Raw genomic sequence first — 20,619 nt, forward strand, 5'->3', positions numbered from 1 at the left:
CCAAGGACATAATAATCAAGCAACGGCAATCACCAAACGAACAGTTAAATACATGAGCATTGGGGCTGGATGAGATTTTAAGTTATCCTGTATATTTAAATGACAGCTGAGGTTTCAAACAATGTGCTTAAATGTAGTTTAATTGCAATTCTCAGTTTAGTGGCTTATCTTCATAAATAATGTTTGTAATTTGTCCCCATATATTTTTGATGTAATAATGCCTTCTATATAAATAAACGTAAACAACAGTGAATAGTCAACACCTTAGAGACTAACCAAAAATGTAGATGGAGTGGGGTGTGTCCATGAGAGTTCAGGATATCATTTACATTTTTTGTTAGTCTCTATGGTGCTATTCATGGTTTTTAAAGTTTTTTTCAGTTACAGCCTAACATGGCTACCCCTCTGAAACGTCTATTTAAATATCATCCTTGCTGATTAGCAAGGCAGCCTGCAGGAAAGCTCCAGGAGCCCAAATGGGAGCAGCTGCAGACAAGTACCCCAGTCCGCCGACTTCTTGCTGGAGCGCCTCTTACTTTTACCTCTGGTCTCAAGAGAAAAACAGAGGACATAAAGGCGTCCTGTTTCTTCTCAATAGATGACACTGTAGCACAAAACAGGACTGTCCTCTATAAAAGAGGATGAATGGCCTCCCTACACACACACACACAGCAGTAATTTTACCCAACGCTGGAATGCAACTATTGTGCTTCTCGCGTGTAATGCAGCAGCTATTTAACTGCACTCGATGACACTATGGTACATAACAGTTTAGGATAGGAATACTGAAGGGAGAGATTAGACAGGCAGAACATAATTATCCAAACTACCACAGAACCTCAGAGTTAAGAACACCACAGTTACAAACTGACCAGTCAACCACACACTTGATTTGGCACCTGAAGTACACAATCAGGTAGCAAGCAGCAAAGACAAAAGAAGAAAAAAAAAGCTAACAGTACAGTACTGTGTCACAGTACTAGCAGAAAGGGAAAGCAGTGTTTTATTTCTGCACAGTATAGTTTCAAAGCTGTATTAAGCCAATGTTCAGCTGTAAACTTTTGAGAGAAGATCCATAACATTTTATTCCGAATTACAAATATTTCAGAGTTATGAACAATTTCCATTCCAGGGGCATTTGTAACTCGGAGGTTCTACTGTATAATCTGGGCTACCGCACAGTCTGAAGAATACCAGGCGATCCTAATAGGACACAGCTGATCAGGACTATATTTTGCATTCCATAGTAAAGACAAAACCTCACAAAGAAGAGCACCATGCTAAGGTGTTAGTTCAATACCAGTTCATAAAGAAAACAGCATAACCAACACTCTTTTATGCAGCACCTAGCTCACATATACTGCAAAACCCCTACCCAATCTGTGCATTTATTTATAATGTGTTAAAGATATAATGTCATAGGCAGGGCTCACTGAACCGCGGCGAGCCCCGCTCGCCAGCCACGCTGTCCGGCGATCTGCGCATGCGCAGATCACCCGAACCCGGCTCTTCCGGGTTGCATTATTTGTCGAGCCCTGGTCATAGGTGTGTGTGTGTGTGTGTATATATATATATAGACATACATACATACATACACACACACACACACACACAAACATAGCAGCAGTGACACCAGAGTAAAAGATTTAAAGCACCCCTTCCTCTCCCCTGTCCCGTCCCCCCACTTGCTGCCTCTTTCTGCAGCAAGGGAGGGGAGAGCAACTAGTCAACTAGCATGTCGACTATCTGACACGCTTTTGCCTATCGAATAGTTGACTAGTTGTTCACATCGCTAATGAGCACCATTAGTTAAAAAAAAACACTTTGTTGTAAGTGCTCTGCTAATCAACTAGGCAGCATTTGAATCTCACCTGAGCGACTGCACAAGCACACAGATTACAGGGAACACTGGTGTCAGGAGGGTAGATATGTGCAGAGTTGGCAAGGGGGGCTGTTGAGGGATTCATTCCTGGATTTTCTGTTGTGTGGTTTGTAATTGGTGGTGGGTATTTGTAACAGACTTGAAATTTGCCATCCTCGAGCAAAAACAAAAAACCTCCAAAAACAGATTGCAGGGAGAAACTGCACAGCTGGAACTCAGAGGCAAACTTGACACTATCAGACTGGGACTGAAGAGAGACTGGGAGAAGCTAACTCACTACAAAAAGTAATTTTCCCCTTTTGCAATTCCCACCTTCTCATCAACGGTTGGGAGTGGGCCACATCCTTCCTGAGTGAACCAGCCTCATTAGCCCTGGTCCTCCTACATAGTAATGTCACACTCCCAGCTTTGCACGTGTAAATATACAAACTGACATTTCCATTTCATGCACCTCCTGAAGTGGGCTCCTGCCCATGAAAAGTTATGCCCAAATAAATGTGTTAGTCTTTAAAATGCCACAAGACTCCTCGTTTTCGCTGAAACAGAACAACATAGCTACCCCTCTCATTGAAACAAGTTGAACCTTCCAACTCCGAGACTCTCTGGTCCGGCAACATCTGTGGTCTGGCAGGGCCATGGATGTTGCTTGACCAAAGAGCACCAGAGGCAGTAGTGGGAGACAGTGTGGGAGCTGAGAAGTTCAGGCTGGATCAACAGGGCCAGGCATGTCTAGGGAGCCCCACCCCAGCAGGGGAATCCTCGGCGTTAGCAGGATTGGGAGTCCCGTCCCCAGTTGAGGAACCCCCGGGTGCAGAGGGGCTGCCGGCAGTGGCCATGGAACCTCCGGCAGCAATGGGCCCGGCAGCAGCCAGGTGGCCTCTGCCGGAACCCCAGGAAACCCCCCAGTGGCAGCGGGGCCAGGGTGACTGGGCAGTGCCGGCCGACAATGCCCTAACTGAAGCGGGGCTGGTGGAGATGGGCAGCCATGCCAGGGAACCCCAGGGAATCACCAGCAGGGCCAGCCATAGCAGCGGGACAGGGTGGCCAGGCAGCCCTTTCTGGGAAACACCCTGCGGCAGTGGGGCCACAGAGGCCAGGCAGTTCTGACTGGGAGCCCCAAGGGACACTGAGGCTGCCTGCGGGCAGCAACATGGGAAGCTCTTGCTGGGCCCACATTAGAGGGGCCACGGCAGCGCAGGGAACCCCAGGGAGAGGAACCTGGGAGCAGGCAGTGAGCAGGGGAGAACTGACCTCCCCTGGTCCAGCAAATTCCCTGGTTCAGGACAGCACAGGTCCTGAGGGTACCAGACCAGAGAGGGCCTATATGTACTACAATCTAAACAGATAGTTCACAGTAAATATTCATGATTGTGTTTTAAGCAAAAACAGTTAGGTGAGTGTGTATGTGCTATTGGAAAGACCTGAACCATGAAAGAGCTGATGTGCATGTGTACTAAGTATTATTTTCTTTCAGACTCTGATATTTATATTAGAGAAACCATAAAGACTTGAAAGTTTTGAACATGTTTATCTCTCAATATATATACACTTAGGGTATGTCTAGACTAGGCTACCCAGCATAGGAAAATGAAGCAGCGATTTAAATAATCGCCGCTTCATTTAAATTAAAATGGCTGCCGCGCTGAGCCAATCAGCTCTTTGTCGGCTCAGCACGCTAGTCGACATCAAAGGCATGCCTCGTGGGATAAGGTTTACCAGGGAAGTCAACAAATGTCTTTGATGTCGACCGCGGAGTGTCCAGACTAGCGCACTGAGCCGACAAACAGCTGATCGGCTCAGCACGGCAGCCATTTTAATTTAAATGAAGCGGCGATTATTTAAATCACTGCTTCATTTTCCTATGCCGAGTAACCTAATCTACATGCCTCTGGCGCCAGAGGCATGTAGTCTAGATGTACCCTTAGGCCGTGTCTAGACTACAGGGTTTTGTCGACAAAAGTGGACTTTTGTCAACAAAACTATACCTGCGTCCACACTGCCTTTGAGTTATGTCGACATAACGCCGACAAAACTCAGCAGTTTTGTCGACGTATGTAAACCTCATTCTACGAGGAATAACGCCTTTTGTCGACAGAGTTCTGTCGATAGAAGGCATTATTGCATCTACACTGTCCTTTGCGTCCACACTGTTATGTCGACAAAGCGGCTTGCTTTGTCGACAGAACTGGATGTAGTCTAGATGCTCTTTGTCGACATAAGTTTTGTCGACAGATTCTGTCAACAAAACTTATGTCGACAAAACCCTGTAGTCTAGACATACCCTTAGAGTGCATCTACACAACACCCTTACACCAAAATAAGGCACTATTCTGAAAAGTCCATTGTCCCTCATGCAATGAGGTTTACAGGGACATCGGAATAGCAAGCCCATTATATTTCAATATTACAGGCTTGCTCTTAAGACGTGAAATAGATATTTTGGGATACTGGAGGTATCCCAAAATAGCTCCAATGTGTAGACATAGCCATACATGCCTACAATTTTATTTGACAAAACACATTCAACCAGCTGTCTGAAAGTATTTTAATACTAATATTTGCATCTCTGACATTTTACCTAGATACTTTCTCAAAGTCTCAGATGTACTTTATTACATCTTTCTGAGTTTATTTTTAGGTTATACTGTAGCTTGGTTTTATTTTTCATTTAATGCACTAAAAATGTAAGCAATAGGCCTTGGATATATTAAACTGCAGTGTATGTGTTCATTGAACAGGGACACTTGCAATGTGAAAAACGTTTCTCTGGAGTCAGGACCCTGAATATACCTTGACCAAGAAATATGGACCCTGACAAAAAATAATTGGCTCCCCCGTCTCTAAGGTAATGGAAGAGAGCTCTCCCATCATCTTAATAATTCCATCTCCACAAGAGGCTATATATCTATGTGGGTGGAGAAATTCTCCTGCCAACATAGCACTGGTGTAAATAGTCAGTATAACTATTAGGGATGTTAAAATGTGTTTAGGTAACCATGTAACGGATGAAAAATTCAACGGTTACATGCAGGGAGGGACAGGCAGCTCCACGGGAGACAGTGTGCACTAGCTCCGGCCTGCTCCCCCACAACCCATGCTGCTGTCACGATACAGAGGCAGTAGTGTGGGATGGCAGGTGGCTCCCAGGGAGCCAGTGCGCATGGGGAGCTGCTTTTAAGCCAGCTCCCAAGGGTACCAGGAGTCTGCACGCAAATGCGAAGGTTAACCAATGAGCCAGGCACATCAGTTAATCATGTACATGGCTGAACTTTCACATCCCTAATAACTATGTCAATAACCTGTGCAACATAGCTATACTAAAGTAATGCTGTAGTGTAGACTAGGGATGTTAAATTGCAGGTAATCTGCTAATCGAGTAGTCGAAGGAATTTCCACTGACTATTCGATTAGTCAATAAGGAGGGAAACTGCAGAGCCTTTTAAATGTATTAAGAGCCACTGTTAATGCATTTAAAAGACAGAGGCGTAGCAGGGGGACCGGGTGCAAGCTTGGAATCAACTGATTCCCAGCTCGCGACCAGTCCCAGATGCTGCATTTTTGCTTGGGGAGTGAGTCAGGAATCAGCTGTCCTGGCTCACTCCTGGTGTCGTCCCCCCCCTCCCCCCCCCCCCCACACACACACACACTGCACCTCTGCTTTTTAAATGTATTAAAAGCCAAGCGGCTCATAATACATTTTAAAAGAAGACGCACAGCATCTGAGACTGGGCACAAGCCGGGAATCAGCTGATTCCCAGCTCGCACCCAGTCTCCACCACGCCTCCAGAGATGGTGCTATGGGGAAGTAGCTTTTAAGCCAGCTCCCGCTCCCCAGCTCCCCTTTCCTTCTATCTCTGATGGAGGCAGCAGAGGGCAGGGGGAGAGCAACTAGTCGAGTCAGTAGTCGACTACCCAATAAGCATATGGGTAGCTGAGTAGTCAGTCTCTTACATCCCTAGTATAGACCAGGGCTAATATCCTGGAACCAACACAGCATTGTATTTTCAGTGTTTTTTCTCTATGCTATTCCTTCACTAGAACACCATTTTGGTTGTTTATTTATTTATTTATTTATTTTTTTACTGCTACTACTGTAAACAGTAGAGGTTTTACACTGAGTTATTTACAGTGATAAAAGTATCTTCATCTTGAGTAGTTACAAGTAGTTTAGAACCTCGTATGATATAGGAGTAATTCAATTGTCTTTTTCAATGTATATAACATTGCATTTGTCAACACTGAATTTCATCTACCATCGCGCAGTTTGTTGACCTAACTTTGTTAGCAACATCTGAAGTTCCCCAGTGTCTTTAGAAAACTAAATCATTTTGCACCATCTGCACATTCATTGTTGTGATGGGGCAAGCCTGGAGATAGGCAATCCTTAAAAGGGAGGATTCTCTTAAAAGATATATTGGCATTGGAAAGGGTTCAGAAAACAAAAACAATTAGAGGTTTGGAACAGGTCCCATATGAAGAGAGATTAAAACAACTTGGACTTTTCAGCTTAGAAAAGAGGAGACTAAGGAAGGATATGACAGAGGTCTATAAAATCATGACTAGTGTGGAAAAAGTGAATAAGAAAGTTATTTACTTATTCCCACAATATAAGAACTAGGGGTCACCAAAGGAAATTAATAGGCAACAGATTTAAAACTAACAAAAGGAAGTTTTTCTTCACTCAGTGCAAAGTCAACCTGTGGTACTCCTTGCCAGAGGATGTGGTGAAGGCTAGGACTTTAACTGGGAGCTAGATAGATTCACAGAGGTTGGGTCCATCAATAGCTATTAGCCAGGATGGGTGGGAATGGTGTCCTTAGCTTCTATCTGTCTGGAAATGGATGACAGGAGAGGGATCACGTGATGATTACCTGTTGTGTTCCTTCCCTCTGTGGCATCTGGCATTGGCCACTGTCGGCAGAGAGGACACTGGGCTAGATGGACGTTTGGTCTGACCCAGTCTAGCCGTTCTTATGTTCTTATGATTCCTGCTCATTCTCAAGGTAGCATTCTAAAATAGCAGGACTGCAACTCAGAGCTCCATAACACCAGGTGTTGCTAATAAATGGCCTGACAGCCTTGGATGCCCAGGCTTTCTCTCAAAGGAGGATGGCTGGTACTTTTCTATTTCCTCCCTCTTTAACTGCCCAAAAGTATAGAAATCTGCTTTTTATGGTCAAAGGAAGTATATTGGCTTTTTGTTTGGACTCCATGACTTTCCCTTCTGCAAGGGGGCTGATGCCTTGAACAGCACAGCTGCAAAGCTGTGCCAAGAACTTCCAAGACAGCAGTGCTCAACCAACGCCTCGAGCAAGTCCTAGAAGTGTAGCTTAGTAGGATCTCTTTCCTCCAGATCACTGTTATGTTAAACATATGGACTAACAGCACTTTGGGCCATCTTGTTAACATTCTGCCACACTGAAACTTTACCAGTTAGCCATAATTCGTATTCTGCCGTAGTCTGTTTCTTCTCCAGGGCAGTACACTTCACCTCTCTCTCCATGACTTAGTATTCTTAAGTGAGTCTTATGAGCAGCTTTGTCAAATGCTTTTGAAGGGCCAAATAAACTAGAAATGACAGAGGCACAAAGTCATGTATCACTTCTATGATGCTTTGCTGATGTCATTCAGGGGAGGCAGTGCATAAGTATTGACTCTGGATGCTCTGATGATCCTGTAGATCCATCACCTCCTGCCCACTGACAGCTCTACCAATTACCTCCTTTCCCTCCCTTCAAAATGATCTGGACAAATTGGAGAAATGGTCTGAGGATGAAGTTTAATAAGGATAAATGCAAAGTGCTCCACTTAGGAAGGAACAATCAGTTTCACACATACAGAATGGGATTTGTGGTTAGCAAACTCTAAATCATGCTCTTCTACCTGCCTGAATGGAATGTTTAAATCTTATTTCAAATCATTTTGATAGCAGAGTGGAACATAACAAGAGAGTAGCTGTTAATGGTTCACAGTCATGCTGGAAGGGCATAACAAGTGGTATTCTGCAAGGGCAGTTCTGGGATCGGTTCTGATCAAGATCATCATCAACTATTTAGATAATGGCATAGAGCATATGCTTCTAATATTTGCAGATGATACCAACCTGAGAGGGGTTACAACTGCTTTGGAGGACAGGGTCATAATTCAAAATGATCTGGACAAACTGGAGGAATGGTCTGAGAAACAGGACGAAGTTTAATAAAGACAAATTCAAAGTGTTCCACTTAAGAAGGAACAATCAGTTTCACACATACAGAATGGGAAGTGACTGTCTAGGAAGGAATACTGCAGAAAGGGATCTAGAGGTCATAGTGGACCACAAGCTAAATATGAGTCAACAGTGTGGCGCTTTGCAAAAAAAACCAAGCGTGATCCTAGGAGGCCTTAACAGGAGTGCTGTGAGCAAAATATGAGAAATCATTCTTCTGCTTTACTCTGTGCTGATTAGGCCTCAGTTGGAGTATTGTGTCCAGTTCTGGGCACCGCATTTCAAGAAAGATGTGGAGAAGTTGGAGAAGGTCCAGAGAAGAGCAACAAGAATGATTAACTGTCTAGAGAACATGACCTATGAAGGAAGACTGAAAGAATTGGGCTTATTTAGTTTGGAAAAAAGAAGACTGAGAGGGGACATAGCAGCAGTTTTCAGGTATCTAAAGGGTGTCACAAGTAAGAGGAAGAAAAATTGTTCTCCTTGGCCTCTGAGGATAGAACAAGAAGCAATGGGCGCAAACTGTAGCAAGGGAGGTTTAGGTTGGACATTAGGAAAAACTTCCTAACTGTCAGGGTGGTTAAACACTGGAATAAATTGCCTAGGTGGGTTGTAGAATCTCCATCTCTGGAGATATTTAAGAGTAGGTTAGATAAATGTCTATCAGGGACGGTCTAAACCAGTGGTCCCCAACGCGGTGCCCGCAGGTGCCATGGCGCCCTCCAGGGCATTTATGTGCGCCCGCCGAAACATCTGGGCTGGCCCCGCCCCCGGCGCGCGACACATGCGCGGTGCCAGCCCTGGGCTCAGGGCACATGGCACATGAGTGACCCCACCACCGGAAGTGCGGCATGTGAGCAGCCACGCCCCTGGGTGCCCAGCAACCTCGAAAGGTTGGGGACCACTGGTCTAGACAGTACTGGGTCCTGCCATGAGGGAAGGGGACTGGACTCAATCTCTCGAGGTCCCTTCCAGTCCCAATATTCTGTGATTCTATACCTCCCACACACCACACATCAGCTGTTCTGCAGCGTGCAGGAGGCATGGGGAGGAGAGGGAGAAGTGAGTGCAGGAAGAGATGGGGAGAAGGAAGAGGTGAGGCAGAGAGGGAGGAAGCGGGATGAGAGCTTGGGGAAAGGGGTGGAGTGGGGCCAGGGCCTGGGGTGGGGTGGAGCTCTAGCACCCCCAGGAAAAGAAGAAGTTCACACCCATGGATGATGGTATATGTAGGCATATACTAAGCCTACACTAGCATGTTATGCTGGCATAGTTAGGCTGCTATAGGCAACATCTCCCCTGTTCCCAAGAACTTGGGCTCTCTAATGTAGAAGTACTCCCTATGCAGAGGATAGTTGGATTGGGATAGTGTAAGACATTTTATCGATAATGTAAGACATTTTATCAACACTTCAGCTAGAAGGTAGCTGCAACTGACTATTTCTGTATTAGTAAATTACATGTTTATTTCACTTCAATGTTGAACCAAACCTAAAAATGAAACCTATTATTTTCTTTATGGCATGAAAACATATAATTCTAAGCCGTCTAATAATATACTTCAGTGAATTAAATTTAGCCAATTATGGAGAAACATCTTAAACATATCTGTCATTACACAACAAAAAAATGAATCCTGAAGAACAGAACAAACAATGGTCGGTTCTCTGGAAAAGATCTGCAACTGTTTCTCTGTCCTGCAATTATATCAACTGGGAGAACATGACTTTTTTCTGTTTCAGATGGTCCCCTTTCCCACACCTTTCCCTTGTTAATTTTGAAAAGGAAAGGCAAGGTTAAAAGAAATTGTACCGGATGTCAACAGATGTGGCGCTTTAAATAAAATCACCAAAAATTCAACACAGTTGAACTATGAATTCATGAAGCCAAATACTCCTGATCAGTGTAGCTGTTTTGAAGTCAATGCAGCAATACAGACTCTCAGTAGCTGAGTATATGGCCCATAAACTCTAATCCCAGTTCTACAGTTGATTTTCTATATAGCCTGAACCTCTCTGCCTTCGCCTTCCTATCTGCAAAATTAAGATAATATTTATCTTAAAAGGGTGTTGTGGAAACTGTCTTTGAAGAGGGAATGTTCTATATCCAAGGCCCTGTGTATTCTTCAGTTCTGTGGCTGCAAATCTCTCTTCCTGTAAAGCAAGAGTTTACCTGGTCAACTGATAAGCTAATGGTTAACCAATAAGGGTTAGCTCGTCAGTTAGCCTTACCTGTTAAACTCCTGGCCACCAACGGGAGTCTGCAAGGCTGGATGCTACCAGGAGCCGACGGGGCCAGCCGCCCACAGAACACTTAACTGTGTAACCAATTAACTTTCAATTAGTTACATGGTTAGTGTTTTTTGTTTTAATTTTTACATCCCTACCTCAGAATGTAAACAGAGGCTCTCGAGGACAGTGTTCTAATCTATCCCATCCAGTGCAGTGATGAAACCAAAAGATAACAATTACTGTCGAAATTCACTATTTTGCTTCTGATTATTTTATCAGGGGTATATATTAAATGTTCTTATCTCACAATCCAAACTGCAACCCATACCTTCCCAGGTGCCAAAACCCACAAATGTTTTCTATCCCGCTGCCAAACCATTCCCAGCAGCATTGCCCTTGACAACTTCTGTGCTGCAGTTACAGGTGGTTGAGATGAAAATCAGCAGCACATCAAGAATCAAACGTGTGGGGAAACTGCAAAATAAATATACAGTATCCAGATAATAGAGGCCCACTTATACTAATTCATTAAAGAACCTCCTTTTATTTAGGAAATGTCCATGTTAAAACAAAAAGACACCAGCTTATTCAAAAAGTTATTCCAGTCAAAGACAACAGGGTTGCACTTCAGTCAATGCGGAACTAAGATATTATAGCGGCAAGGAGTCCTGTGGCACCTTATAGTCTAACTGAAGTGTAGGAGCATAAGCTTTCGTGGGCAAAGACCCACTTCGTCAGATGCATGTCTGGGTCTTTGCCCACGAAAGCTTATGCTCCTACGCTTCAGTTAGTCTACAAGGTGCCACAGGACTTCTCGCCACTTTTGCAGATTCAGACTAACACGGGCTACCCCTCTGATACTAAGATATTATAGGTATGACATCCAAGCAGTTCAGACTGAGTTTGCAAAGCCAGCAGTGGTTTTGGGAGGGATATGGGGGACAGTGAAGGGGAGAGAACCCCACACCTCAAAATATGTTACATGCATACAAAGCAATGCTGAAAAAAAAGTTACCAAGATACTAAAAACCCCACAATAATATTTTTAAAAGGACTTAAATGAAACTGCTGTAATACAGAAGCCAAAGATATTGCTACTCCATTTAAGCCTAGTTTACCGTGGAGTGCATGGGGCTTTGGCTCTAACAGTGGCTGCCATTAAATCTTATGCTGTAAATAGTTCTCATTACCACCGCACTACTTCTGGAATTTGTTACTGGAAATGGCATAGTAATGTTACCTACTTGCAAATGACAACTGAAAAGACTTTGCCACGGTGACCACTGTGAGAGACCCATTATTACTATTTATAGCCAAATATGCCCCCTATTCCCGGAGGCAATAGGAACATCTGGACTCCTTGAAGCCCAATGTGTCAATATATTTTCATTCTTTCTTGGGAGAGAATGCATGAGGAGGAGCAGTGGTTATAGCCGGGATGAGGCTCTCTCTACATATATTAGTTTTCCGGTTGGTTAATGGTGGTCATAGAGGCTGCTAGTTCTCAAGAGTGGCTCTCTCCTTCAACCTTCAGAGGTTAAAGTTTTTGTCCCTCCCATTCTGATTTGAAATTGAGAAAAGAATCTCAGCTTTCATTTTTTAAAAATTCTAGTAATTTTCCTTGCAGTTTTCTGCAGCAGGGGTGGACAAACTGCTATTAGTATAAAATGAGCCAGTTATGTATGCCAAAGGGTACGTCTACACTTGAACTGAAGGCGTGTCTTGCAGCTCAAATAGGCGTCTGTGCACTAGCTTGATCAAGCTAAACATGGAAGCAGCTACTACCGTGCAGGCAGCAACATGGGCTAGCAGCCTGAATAAACTTCCCTCCCCTGACTAGGGGTGTAAAAGGTTAACCGGTTAACTGTAAGCGTCACTCTTAACAGTTAACCAGTAGGAACTGGAGCAGCTCCCCACCCGCCACAGACAGGGAGCTGCCCCAGCTCCACGGTACCTGCCACGGACAGGGGCTGCTCCAGCCATCTGGAGCAACCACTACACGCGGTGGACCTGGGTGCATCGCAGGCAGGGGCTACTCTGGCCCCCTGGAGCAGCCCCTGTCCACGATGGCCTGGATGTATTGTAGGCAGAGGCTACTCTGGCCACACGGAGCAGTCCCTGCCTGCGGGGTGGGGCACTCCAACCCAGCCACAGTGTGGTCCAACCCCAACCACTCCATACCTAGCAGGACCCCTTTTAATCAGTTATCCATTTAACTGGTTAACTAATTAAATTGGATTTTACATTCCTACCCCCTGATACTGTGATCTCAGACAGTTACCCCACTGTACTGCCTGCACATGGGATGTTAGAAAGCAGGTAATTGTGTAACCATATAACCAATGAAAAACTGAACTGTAACATAGTTACATGTACCGGCAGCAGCAGCCAGGTCCCCAGGAGCTGATGCATACCAGAAGCTGGCTTTTAAGCTGCCGCCCAGCGCATACGAGCTCCCGCCTGCCGGCCCCGCTTCCAGGAAGCCAGCTGCTGCCCACTGCTGCTGCCTCTGATACAGAGGCAGAAGTGCAGGAGGGCAGCTGGCTTTCTGGGAGTGGGGCAGGAGCCTGAGCATAACTGTGAACATTAACCGGTAAGCCCAGGTTATACAGGGTTATACATTCACCTATCTTGCCTGCACTACTGCAGCTACACTTCAGTTTTTAGTACTGTGATGGATAGGAGTGCAGGCCAGCACCCGGTGACTAACGGGTTAAACTCAGGTACCTACGGGGTGTTGACAGAAAGCCAGGAAAGCCAATCGGAAAGACGGTTGAAATTTAAATTGAATATTAACTAGCTGCTGTTCCTTTATGTGAGTTCTGAGTTAGGACTGGAGGAAACAAGATGGAGTAATCAAACGGAATTACCATGCCTATAAGAAATATTGGTCATGGCAATGGACTTGAACTACTGATCAGTATGGATCATGAGTAGAGACAGAAATGTATGTTTAGTCGCAATCAGGGTAATTTTCTTTGTTTTGTGTTTGGTTAAACTTCTCTGTGTAAAATCCATGTGCCTCCCTCCTCCCACTCACTATACTTAAATTGTGCCAGCAATACCGTGTTTTAATCCGCTCTTTTCTCAGTTACTCTGTAACACCTAGCAGCCAAGTATATCTTTTTGTTTTGTTAATAAAATCACCTTTTTTAAGGCAATGATTTGATTCTTGTGTCCTGAAAAATGTGTGCGCCTGCCTAGCCTGAGAGGTCAGCTATCAGAGACACTGTTTGTTTTCTGTGGGGTTGTTTTGTTTGTTTCTTTTTTACAAGCTCTCTTGTGGCAAAAGAGCTTGGGGTACTCCTCTGGAAGAAGTTCAAGTGATTCTTCCTGAGTTTTAAAAAAAGGAGTTAGGCTTCCACCATCAAGTGTCCATCTCCCAAGGCCAGAGAATCTGTAACCTTGAAGAGTTTTTTTAAGCAGTAGCCTATAGAGGCAACGTAGTCAAGGTCTCTTGCGGGCCCCCACTCTTCTGCACTCAGAGGCTATGTCTACACTTACGGCTTCTTGCGCAAGTAATATACAAATGAGGCTAAGTGTGGAATATCGCCGACCCTCATTTGCATACCTAATGAGCCACCATTTTTTTCAGAAGAAGCTCTTGCACAAGAAGGAGCGCCTACACTGCCCCTTCTTGCGCAAGAAAAACCCTCTTGTGTAACACCGTTACACCTATTACTTTTCAGGGAGAACGGCGTTGCGCAAGAGGGTTTTTCTTGCGCAAGAAGGGGCAGTGTAGATGCTCCTTCTTGCACGAGAGCCTCTTTTGATAAAAATGGTGGCTCATTGGGTATGCAAATGAGGCTCGGCGATATTCCACGCGTAGCCTCATTTGCATATTACCTGTGTAAGAAGCTGCGAGTGTAGACATAGCCAGAGTGGGGAACAGCTCTGACGAGCACACTAGCTCTACCAAAGCTAAAGTAACATATATACACATATTCCCAAGCCTAAAGTTATGCCAGAGTAAACACACCCAAAGAGTTAGCCTTCTAGCCTTCTCCAACCTTCTAAGCCATTTTAGGAGTGGGAACGCACAAAAAGCTGTCTCCGAGGCCAAACCCAAAATGTTAAGGCTGATCCTGGCTGAGGTGGATAAATTAAATCTATACCTGTAATTTAAAGCAGAGGGTCCTTACACAGATGTTCTGCTAAATATTACATTAGACATCCCACGGCACTTTCCAAACTAGCTTATCCACAGTTTCTCCACTTCAGATGACATTGTGTGCAGACTAATTGCTATTCTCCACTGTGGAGGTGGTTGCATTTTAGTGGTATTGTAATTAAAGTGCTAAAGTGTTTTGCCTCCCTTTAGCACAACAGATGTATATTAGGGCTGTCAAACGATTAAAAAATGTAATCGTGATTAGTCACTCCCTTAATCATGTGCACCTCCCCTTTGAAAAGCCGCTGCGGCGTTTCAAGGGGGCAGCACTGCATGGAGCCCGGGATCAGCCAGAGACCCCAGCTGACCCCAGACTTCATGCAGCGCTGCCCCATTCAAGCGCCTGGGCAGTATTTTCAAGAGGCAGCGCAAGGCGGAGCCTGGGATCAGTTGGAATCTCCAGCTGACCCCAGGCTCCATGCAGCACTGCCCCCTTTGAAGCGCCATGGTGGCGCTGCATGGAGCCCGGGGTCGGCTGCGCCGCAGTGGCGCATCAAAGGGACAGCTGCCATGGAGACCAGGGTCAGCTGGGGAGTGCCCAGCTTATCCTGGGCTTCCCGTGGCAGTGGAATCCGGGGTGAGCTGGGGAATCCCAGCTGATCCTGGACTCGGTGTTCCACTGCCCCTGTGAAGCACTGAAGTAGCACTTCAAAGGGGCATCCCAGTATTAAAGCCTGTGATTAACGCGTTAAAAATGTAACGCGTTAATCCTGGACTGCGTTAATCGCAGGCGTTAACGCATGTTAATTGACAGCCCTAATATTTTTTTTTTTTTAAAAAGCTAAGGTACAAGCTTAACAGTGACAGGCCTGTCCAGGACTGACAATACCAAATTGTTTTCAGTAAAGAGGCATGATCCCGTGGTGTAAGGACTGAAGAAGGGCTCTAATCTCCATTTATGAACCTGACTCCATCAGTGGCCTTAAGCATAAACTCCAGGTCTCAATGTCCCCAGGTATAAAATGGAGACAACTGTTCACCAACTCCTACGGGTTCTGTAAGTAATTACTGAATGTTTGGTTAACCCAGAAGAAAAGGGCTATATAAACGCTAAGTATTATCAGTGTGTCAATAAACCGAGTTTGTTAGAAACTCAAAACCCACACAATTCTTACGCAATATCCTGGGATGACTCTAAGCTGACACATGTCCTTAACTCAACCAGCCGGTTACACCCAGAACAGCACACTGTATGCTGCATATTAAGAAAAGCTTACATCTACAGGGTGAGTTAAGGACAGAGTTTTGGCCAGAAACTTGTCTTTATGTCAGATGGTAAAAGTGGGTTGGTGTGATTTTATACAATCATACTCAAAATTAATTTTAATGTGTGTATAATTTTATCATATACAAGAAGATAATTATCGATAAGCATCAACCTTATCCTGGCAGATTACAATGTGGATTTGAAGGTGCGCTATAATTTATTATTCATATATATAAAAAATACACACACTTTACAAAGTCTGAGGTAGGGATGCTAGCGTGTAGTCGCTTACACGATTAACCGATAAGCCTTAGCTCATTGGATAATCCTAATGACTACATGCACCCTCCCTTGCTGCCTCTGTATCAGAGGCAGCGGGGGAAGGGGCAGGTGGGAGTAGATACATGCCAGGAACTGGCTTTTTAGTTGGCTCTCTGTGCATGTCAGCTCCTGTGGTGCCAAGCCGCCTCCCCCCTTCCCACATGCTGCACTCCACAGAGGCACTCCCCATAAGCACCAGCTCCCAAGGAACCGCCTGCCCCCCCATGCTGCTGCCTCTGATAGAAAGGTAGCAGAGCAGAAGGTGGGGGGCACAGGTAGGAGATGGTACACGCAGGAAGCCAGCTCTCAGAGGCAGCAGGGGGAAAGGGATAGAGGGGCAAGTGGGAGCATGTAAACATGTAATCACTGAAAAATTCAGCTATTACACATTTACAAACGTTTGCTGACATCCCTAGTCTCAGAGGGGGAGCCATGTTAGTCTCTAAGATGCCATAGGACAACTAATTGTTTTTAGAGTTACAGATTCACAAAAATATATATAGTATCATGAGCTTTTGTGGGTAAAACCCACTTTTTCAGATGAACAGCCCATCTCATCTGAAGAAGCGGGTTTTACACACTTTACAGTACACTGATATTACTTGAGCTTTATTCTTGTGATTACATCAATAATCTGTCAGTCAATACTTTATACAGTAAAACTCCAATAGTCCAGCACTCCTGATAGTCCGGCATCAAAATGGCAAGAGCCTAGTGAGTGAACTTCGGCAAAAAATGAGTCACAAGGTAACAGCAGCAGCAGCTGAACTGAGCAAAAAGGGTAAAAAAGGCTTAAAAAACCTAAAACATTACAGTATACTGTATACAGTATGTACAATAAAAAGGGTTAGGAACACTTTATATACAGTATATAATGTATACAGTATATATATAACCAGTTTATAGTACCTCCTGATAGTCCGGCATATCTGATAATCCGGCACCACCTAGGTCCCATAGGTTCCGGATTATCGGAAGTCTACTGTATAAGGCACTGGTTGTTCTCAATCTGTGGCCCACTCATCACAAACCTATGTCCCATGTTATGTCCTCAAAACCATACAGATAGTATTGGATGCGTGCATACCCTGCCTTCAGTGATAACTAGGTTGAAAACTACTGTTATAAAATATCTTACGATGATTAGGTGCAGCACAGGATCTGGCTAGTAGAGCATAGGATCTGGTCTGAGAGCTGAATATACCTAGACAGCTTGGTAATAGTGACAGTAATATAATTAAATTTAACATCCCTGTGACAGGAAAAACACCACAGAAGCACAACACAGCAGCATTTAATTTCAGAAAGGGGAACTGCACAAAAATGAAGTTAAACAGAAATTAAAAGGTACAGTGTGAAAAGTGAAATCCCTGCCAGTGGCATGGAAACTTTTTCAAGACACCATAAGTGGAAACTCAACTTAAATGTATCCCCCCCAAATTAAAAAACATTAAAAAAAAAACAGAAAACTGCCACTGTGGCTAAACAACAAAGTAAAATAAACAGTGAGAAGCAAAAAGGCATTGTTTAAAAGGAGGACATTAAATCACAGTGTGGAAAATAGAAAGGAGCATAAACTCTGGCAAATGACGTATAAAATATAACTAGGAAGGCCAAAAAAGGAATTTTAAGTTCATCTAGCCAAAGACTCAAAAAGTAATAGCAAAAAAGCATTTTTAAGTACATTAGAAGCAGGAAGTCTGCTAGACAACCAGTGGGGCCACTGGACGACCGAGATGCTAAAGGACACATGAGGACAATAAGGCCACTGCAGAGAAACTAACAAATTCTTTGCATCACTCTTCATGGCTGCGGATATGAGGGAGAGTCCCAAACCTGAGCCTTTTTTTTTTAGGTGACAAATCTAAGGAACAGTCCCAGATTGAGGTAGAGATGTGAAGGTTTAACCAGTTAACTGGTGGGGCTGGAGCAGCTCCCCATCTGCTCCAGCCCCGCAGGGGGGCCCACCGTGGACAGGGGCTGCTTCAGCACAGCCTCTGCCTGCAGCAAACCAGAGCACCCCACAGGCAAGGGCTGCTCTCTGTCCATGGCAGGCCCGGGCACCCCAGAGGCCGAGGCTGCTCCAATCAGTACACTGGAGTAACTCTTGCCTGCGGAATAGTGATAGAAATGTAGCCGTGTTAGTCTGGGGTAGCTGAAGCAAAATGCAGGACAATGTAGCACTTTAAAGACTAACAAGATGGTTTATTAGATGATGAGCTTTCGTGGGCCAGACCCACTTCTTGGTCCCCCTGCCCAGAGCAGCCTCTATCTGCAGTGAACCAGGGCACCCTGCAGGTAGGGGCTGCTCTGATTGGAATGCCGGAGCAGCCCCTGCCTGCATCACAGGGGTGGGGAGGGGCAATGTTCCAGTTCAGTGGCTAGCGGGGGGGGGGCGCATTCCAACCCCACTTGCCCCCTTTATTTGGTTAACCAGTTAAACATATGAAATGGGATTTTACATCCCTAGACTGAGGTGTCATTAGGGGAGGGTTTGTAATAAATTGATAAATTAAACAGTCATAAATCAGGAGAACCAGATGGTACTCACCCCAGAGTCCTGAAGGGGGCAGCGACCCCACCACCACCACCACGTGGCTCCCAGGTGAGTACCTGCTCCCACCATCTCCCCACCACGCTACTGCCCCTTGGCTAGACCTACTATTCCTGGACTCTGTGGTCTAGGAATATCTGTGGTCCTGCTGGACCATGGATGTTGCCGGATCAAAAAGTTCCGGTTAAGGGGGGTACAACGTGTAGTGCCAAAACCACATCATGTACAAACAAGAAACACCCAATGCACACTTTAAACATCTGCAGATCATAAATTACATAAATAATCTTGATGTTTGATAACATTTACTATTGGAGCTTTACTGTCATGTTATTACCAGAAAACTCTTCAATATAAGCGATGAGGAGTCCTGTGGCACCTTATAGACTAACTGAAGTGTAGGAGCATAAGCTTTCGTGGGCAAAGACCCACTTCGTCAGATGCATCTGACGAAGTGGGTCTTTGCCCACGAAAGCTTATGCTCCTACACTTCAGTTAGTCTATAAGGTGCCACAGGACTCCTCATCGCTTCTGCAGATTCAGACTAACACGGCTACCCCTCTGATACTCTTCAATATACTCATACACAAATATCACCAAACACACAGCTACTTTATGATCTGACATAAAGATAAGGTTGAAGCCATTAATAATTATCTTACTCCTACCCTGCACAATTCTACTTGCCTGGCAGAATTTTGTTTCAAAAAATGTATGAGTCAAACTATAATTAGCTGTTTCCTTAATATTATCAAGGTTGAGCACAGGAAGAGTTGGGAAATTTCTTGTACATTTCCAAGACAATTTTTGTAAGTCTGGCCTTGAAGCTACCTTTTGGACAGTCCACAAATTTCTCACTACTTTTATACAGTGAAGCATGCACCCACCAAAAATACGTTGTTATTATATACTCTATGTTTTGCAATGTGCATGCACTGTTCATTATTTAAGTGGCGCACATCTCAAACTGCAGTGAGACGCAGCTGTAGTCAGTGTTGAAGCCCTGTGTAGTAACATCACTGGGGGAAAGAAACAGGCTTTGTTTCAGGATTCACTGCTTTTCCATCCATCAATTCGCAACATCAACAACAGGAGAGCATAAAGAGGTCAAGAAAGGAGCCTGAATGAGCAGTGACTGCACACCCTTTGCATGGCCGAAGTCTGACTGATACAAGAAGAGTCTGAAACAAACACACCAAAACAAGGATCTGGGGGGAGAGGGGGAGGTGAAGGACAGAGAATAACATCTACAACTAAGGTGACTAGATGCTCTGATTTTATAGGGACAGTCCTAATACTTGGGGCTTTGTCTTATACTATTCTCCCCCTCCCCCAGCCTCAGCCCTGCTTTTTCACACTTGCTAGCTGGTCACCTTATCTACACAGGCTGTTTCAAATACAGCTCCCCCGGGGGGAAGCCATCACCCCCCAATTCCTGGAGCAGCTGAAGCTATGACAGTGGAGAGAAGATATGTGCCCCTCTAGGGAAAGCAGGAGTGTTGGGGGGGGAGAGTTCTCTAGGGGGATGGAGGGTTACAGGATGGGTCTCCCCAATTCCCCCTCGCAAGTGCAAGTGGGGCAAAGGGGATGTGGTCCTCTAGGGGAAGCTGGGGGGGGTTACAGAATGGCACCCCCAATCAGACGTGGGGGGGACAATGGGGGAAGGGGCTGGGGTCCTCTAGGGCAGACCGGGAAGTTACAGGATAGCACCCCCCCCAATTTCCCACTCCCAATCAGACCTGGGGGGACAATGGGGGAAGGGGCTGGGGTCCTCTAGGGCAGACCGGGAAGTTACAGGATGGCACCCCCCCAATTTCCCACTCCCAATCAGACGTGGGGGGACAATGTGGGAAGGGGCTGGGGTTCTCTAGGGGAGGCGGGGGGTACAGGATGCACCCCCAAATTTCCCACTCCCAATCAGACGTGAGGGGACAATGTGGGAAGGGGCTGGGGTCCTCTAGGGCAGACCGGGAAGTTACAGGATGCACCCCCAAATTTCCCACTCCCAATCAGATGTGGGGGACAATGGGGAAAGGGGCTGGGGTCCT

General features: G+C 45.2%; 1 protein-coding gene across 4 annotated transcripts in view; it reads right to left on the reverse strand.

Annotated features, from left to right (window-relative positions):
• SMOX (spermine oxidase) overlaps nucleotides 1–20,619 on the reverse strand; it is a 133,708-nt gene that overhangs the window by 70,229 nt on the left and 42,860 nt on the right. The window lies entirely within an intron of this gene.

Source organism: Pelodiscus sinensis, chromosome 5 (assembly GCF_049634645.1).
Source record: "Pelodiscus sinensis isolate JC-2024 chromosome 5, ASM4963464v1, whole genome shotgun sequence".
NCBI lineage: Eukaryota > Metazoa > Chordata > Testudines > Trionychidae > Pelodiscus > Pelodiscus sinensis.